Below are 6,525 nucleotides of genomic sequence, written 5' to 3'. Positions count from 1 at the left end.
AATCAACATTTTATCTCATAGTTAATCAGCAACATAAGTATCCTCTATTCTATGAGTTTTTGGGCCACTCATGACCATGAGCATGGTTGTTATAACAGTTTAACTCTGCAAAGGTTGTACACTTTCACCGTGAGTCATGTTGCCCGTATGCCTAGGTTAATTACTTCCAAAATACTTCCAAGGTGAGCAGGTAGGGTACACTATGAAGTCTTTCAAAGGTTCATCTAACAAGTTAGGGTCGCTAGGTTTCTAGTCGGTAAGCAGATGTAGAGCTTCCCTTCCAGATGGCGCATTCCGTGCAGGTTATACACATAAGGATAGAGGCCGCACTATACCTGACTCGTCAAGCCCTTTTGCACCATGAAGGTAAATACTAACAAGCTAGAAAATGTCCTTCTACTGAACTAAAGCTAGAGCCATGTAGCTCCCACGGTTGTACTGCAAATCCTAGCTTTTGCCGATAGATAAGTCCTAAGGGAGGGCCAAGATCATCATATAAAAAGCTAAGAGCTCTCTCGCCCTATATCCAAGTTGCTAAAAAGCAAGTTTTATCCTTTGTTGCATAAAGCCATTAGTCAACGTTAAGATCATGATTATTTAAATTGAGCACTAGCAAAACTACCCATATTCAAGTAACCCATAGGTGTCAAGGTACAAGGTAACAAAAGCTAGATCATTCCTTAGGGGTAACAAAATTAGACATATGCAATAATGATTATAAAGTGTGGGTAACAAGGATAGTCCCATGCTATACTTGCCTTTGCTCAAAGAACTCCTGCTAGTCCTAGTCGTCAACAAAGTACTCCTGGTCTCCCATGTACTGCTCACCGTCTATACTCGATCAACATAGCAACATATAAGCATTTAGAAGCAATCATGCAACAGTGGGAAAAAGATGTTGAAAAGTTTATAAATCTAATCTACGCATTGCTATGATCACATAGACACAAATTGCACTCAAATCAGATCTAAAACAGAGAAGATATGATGAAAACATGAACTGGATGGTAGAACCATAAATAACGCAAACTTAATTTAGATTCTAAAATAAATCAAGATTTTGAATCTAGCCGAGGACTGCGGGTTTGAATTCTAGAAAAGAGAGGGGCCCTTTAGCAAAACATCCAGCGAAGGGGTAAGGGAGGATCTGATCCGTTGGATTAGATCTAGATGGCCCAGATTAGAAGCAAGGGAGGAAGAGAGAGTGGTCGGCTAGAGAAAACGACTGTCATGGTAGTAGGCCATGGCCGGCGGCGAGGGAGTTTGCTGATGCTCATGAAAACAACCCTAGAGGCCATGGTTTGACTCAAGATTTGCGTGGGAACAAAGAGGAGGAGATGGCAAACTCACCATGAGGGTTTTCAAGGGCGGAGACAGGATGAGGATGGTGAGCGTTTCAAAGAAGCGGACAACAAGAACCTGCAAACGTCGGCGACGATTAGTGACCAACTAAGAACAAGAAAAAGTAAGGCAAGGGATCTAGCGACTTCCCAAACTCGATGTGAAGCTCGGTGGTAGGCTTACGGTAGCGTTGAAGCGGTGGAATGGTGGCACAAACTCGGTGGCAGCGGTGCTAGGGTTTGGAGTGGCAACGGCGAGCTCAAGAGTGTGGTAGCTGCTGTGAGGGCTTGGGATGGAGGCGACGGGGTGTAGAGGCCTGATTTTTATAGCTCAGGGGCTGTGCCATGGATGGAAAGGGGGAGATCGAGCCGGGATCGAGTTCGATCACAAAAGGAAAGCGCCGGCTTCCAAAAATGGAAGGCAGGTTGTGCGGCTAACGAAGTAGGCCCACTGGTCAGGATGGGGCATGGGACCAAGTGGCCAACGGTAGAGGCAAGAGAGGGGAGCGGACACCGTATTGGGCCAGCCCAAGAGAGAAAGGGGCATGTGAGCCTCATAGGCGGGCCACGCGGGAGAGAGGAAGGGGGTAGGGTAGGCCGAGCGAGGGAAGCTAGGCCAGCAGGCCAAAAGCCGAGAGAGGAGGGAGGGAAAAGAATTTTTTTATTTCAACAGTTTTCAATTACACTTTCAAATAGATTTTGAATCAATTTGGCATTTGGATGAAAACCAGTCATCACAAAAATAATAATGCAGCAGCATGAATGCATCAACTTGTGTGTAGACCTTATAGTTGATTTTAATTTCATAAAATTGTTATTTCCCTAAGTTTGAATGCTCACAAAAATACATAAATAAATTAAATTAGGTTATTTTGGAAAGATGCAATTTTTAGGGTGTTACAGGACCTGCTTGTATGGTCCTGAGCCTCGGTCCTAAGCTCGGTTCGACAGTCCTGAGGCTGAGTTTTTTGAGCAACGACTCTTTAGCCCTTGTGGGCTATAAATAGAGGTGGTGCTCGACCTTGGCTAGGGTTGAGCACCTTGTGGGACTTAGTATCCATGCTTGAGAGCCCTCTAAACTCACTTGTGCTTGCAAGAATGTGAATCAATTATGAGTGAGTGATTCTAGTGCGTTGCATCGTGAGATAGCATCGAGTGGCACTAGGTGATTGAGTTGCAAACTAGTGATGCTTGTTACTCTTGGAGGTTACCACCTCCTAGATGGCTTGGTGGTGAGTTCTCCATCGTGAAGACCGCAAGAAGATTGTGTGGTGCTCCAGAGAAGAGCTTGTGAGGGGTATTGTGCTCACCCCATGGGAGCTACGAAGAACAACTCTAGTAGAGTGAGATGTGAAGGGTGACAAGTGGTCTGGTGAAAGGTCCTAATGGCTAGAGGGGGGTGAATAACCTATTAAAATTTCTACAACAACACTAAGACGAATGATTAGTCAATAAGATGGCAAAACGAATTTTACGCTAGCACTACACTTGGGGTTGCAAGCCACATACCCAATTCTATTTTGTATAGTCTCTATCCACACAATGGCTATGTTGCTTCACTAAGTTAGCATGCTCTCAAAAGCTAACTAAAGAGACACACTAACCAAACTAACAAGCTCTCACGACTAGCTACAGTAAAGAGCTTGACAACTAGTTTGCGGTAATGTAAAGAGATAGAGCAAGATGGGTATACTATCGGTCGAGGAATGAACCAATCAATCATAAGGATGAATACCAATGAAGACCAATCACCTCGGAATCAAATGATGACACAATGATTTTTTATCGAGGTTCACCTGCTTGCCGGCAAGCTAGTCCTTGTTGTGGCGATTTACTCACTTGGAGGTTCACGCGCTAATTAGCATCACACGCCAAACCCTCAATAGGGTGCTACACAACCAACACAAGATGAGGATCACACAAGCCACGAGCAATCTACTAGAGTACCTTTTGGCTCTCCGCTAAGGAAAGGTCAAGAACCCCTCACAATCACCATGATCAGAGCCAGAGACAATCACCAACCTCCGCTTGACGATCCTCGCTGCTCCAAGCCATCTAGGTGGCAGCAATCACCAAGAGTAACAAGCGAATCCCACAACAAAACACGAACACCAAGTGCCTCTAGATGCAAACACTCAAGCAATGCACTTGGATTCACTCCCAATCTCACAAAGATGATGAATCAATGATGGAGATGAGTGAAAGGGCTTTGGCTAAGTTTACAAGGTTGCTATGTCAATGTAAATGGCTAAGAGAGTGAGCTTGAGCCGGCCATGGGGCTTAAATAGAAGCCCCCACGAAATAGAGCCATTGGCTCCTTAGTCCACTGAAAAACAAGGCGACCGGACGCGCCGGTCAGAACGACCAGATGCAGGACCCCAGTGTCTGGTCGTGCGATGCACACCATGTGGCCCCTGCTTCAAATATTGATCGCCCGATCTCAATGGTCATCAGTACATTTAAGTTGTGATCGGACACATTGTTCAAAGTGACCGGACGCAGGACCCCAGCGTTCGATCGTTTCTAGTAAGGTTCCACTTGTGACCAGACGCATCTGGTCACTTCTAGTAAGCTTCCAGAGGTGGAAATTCATGACCGGATGCATCCGACCAGACTCGCCTAGCATCCGGTCACACATCATCTCCACTATGTGTTGCCACATGAGCGGGACCGAACGCACTCAACCAGCGTTCAATCACGAAGTGACCCAGCATCCGATCGAAGACCGATGCCAGCGTCTTTACTGCTTCCAGTGACCAGACGCTCACCAGTTAAGACCAACATCCGGTGCACTCTGTGAAACCCTGTCTTTTTTGTACAGGGCACCAGTGGCACCATCGAACTGTCCGCAGTCTATGGCGCGAACACTCTGCCAGTGAAGTTTCTTACCCTTGCTCCCAAGTGCTAAACACAATGTGTATCACCTTTGTGCATGTGTGTTAGCATATTTTCACAAACATTTTCAAGGGTGTTAGCACTCCACTAGATCCTAAATGCATATGCAATGAGTTGGAGCATCTAGTGGCACTTTGATAACCGTATTTCGATATGAGTTTCACCCCTCTTAATAGTATGGCTATCGAACCTAAATGTGATCACACTCGCTAAGTGTCTTGATCACCAAAACAAAATGGCTCCAACCACTTATACCTTTGCCTTGAGCCTTTTATTTTTCTCTTTCTTCTTTTCAAGTCCAAGCACTTGATCATCATCATGGCATCACCATCATCATGTCATGATTTTCATTTGCTTCACCACTTAGAATGTGCTACCTATCTTGTGATCACTTTGATAAACTAGGTTAGCACTTAGGGTTTCATCAATTTACCAAAACCAAACTAGAGCTTTCATCTGGCCAGGTCAAGTGCTAGAGCTTATGATAAGCACTCCACATGGGAGAGTGTGACTTGTGGGTCACCACTAGCAAGAGGACCGATGACAACCTTGGAGCTTGTCTCAACTGGGACTAAGTGGTTGGCAAACCACCGAACCTTGGGATAAAAATCATCGTGTCAACATTGTTCATCCCATTCATTTACAATCTCCAAATACAAGCTTGTATTTATTCATTCATATATTGTGCTTGCGTTGCTATTGCTCTTGTGTAGCTAGTTTTCTTTAGTAGCTTATTAGTTGCTCTCTTACGTAACTAGTTGGATTGAGTAGCCTTGCTAGTTATATTGCTTAGTTTGTGTAGCTAAGTAATTTGAGCTCTCTAATTTGGCTTGTGTAGCCTTGTTATTGAGCACTGGTAGTGAGCTTAGGCTTTGTGCTTTTGCATACTAGCATGTGTAGGAGCTCTCCGATTGTTTGAGTACTAGTTGCATAGGTTTGTGTGACTTTACTAACTAGAATTGTTTAAGTGAGCTCTACCTAGCCCAGCACCTTAGTTGCTTAATTAGGATCTTGTAAGGTGCTTGAGAATATAGATAGAGGGGTGTAGTCTTGGCTAGACCGATAGTTTTAATTCTGTATTTGTTTCGGTTAGCTAGTGTGATTAATTTTTAAAAAGGACTATTCACCCCCTCTAGTCTACCATCTCTCCCCTACAAGGGTCCTAGCCAAGACTTGCTCGGCAAACATGCATAGAACTTTGAGGAGATGATGGCATTGCTAGAGGTGTGCTTGACTTGGCTTGGGGCAAAGTAGAAGGGCAAGAGCAGGCCAGCATGGTTGAGCTTTTGAGCTCGGTAATGGCGGACGCTTTCACTAGAATAGAGTGATGAGGTAGGGGCAGGGCAAGTGGAGGAAGAGAGGGAGTGGGGCTAGGATAAGGATGAAGTTCATCATCCTATGGCTAGTAACTGTTGGAATTCATGCAGCGTCAACTCAATGGTAGGGCACAGCGGTAGTCGACAACATATTGCATGGCATGCAAGAATTCAGCACCCAACCCATGTTCTGCAGTGTCTAGCTAGAAAACCAAGAAGATGTCACTATTTTCTACTCCCCCCATTCTAAATTGTAAGCCATTTTACCTTTTCTAAATACATAGATTTTGCAATGCACCTAGTATAGATTATTATGTCTAGATACATAGTAAAGCTGGAATGACTTATAATTTGGAATGGAGGAAGTAGTATTTTTGTTAATCATCATGACAATAGGCTTTAACAAAAGTTGTTAAGGGGTCATTAACCTACATTCGTTATTTAAGCACATTGGTGATTCAAGAAACATAAAAAAGAATAAGAGGGTAAAGGTTTGGTTTATCAAGCTGTTGGTGAAATTAAAGTCCTAGTTTGATTTTGGTAATTGAGTGACAATCTTTGGTGGACTAATGAGGTTTCATGTGAGATGAACATATGATTAGTCCACATACTAGGTTGAGCGAGATATAAAGGCCACAAAGGGAAGATGGCTTGTGCATGTGATGCAATTGCAAGTGATGTTGACAGTCATTTCGTCATGATTTTGGATGATCAAAACTATCAACAAAGTGTCATAAATGGAATGAAATGAGAAAAACATGGATAATTTTGTACAAATATCTTGGTTCCACATGTACATGCACTCTATTTGAATATAGGGGCAAAATGAGCAAAACTGAGACTGGTTGGCCCAATATCGGAGGTTGCCCCCCCCTATTTATGGCCCTAGGAGTTCAATCCTAGTGTGGAGCAAGGAAACATAGTCTAGACTAATGCTTGAAACTAGATGGAGCTTGTGCTTTCTTTGTACGGCC

Source organism: Miscanthus floridulus, chromosome 14 (assembly GCF_019320115.1).
Source record: "Miscanthus floridulus cultivar M001 chromosome 14, ASM1932011v1, whole genome shotgun sequence".
Taxonomy (NCBI): Eukaryota; Viridiplantae; Streptophyta; class Magnoliopsida; order Poales; family Poaceae; genus Miscanthus; species Miscanthus floridulus.
Note: the sequence above shows the minus strand (reverse complement) of the source record.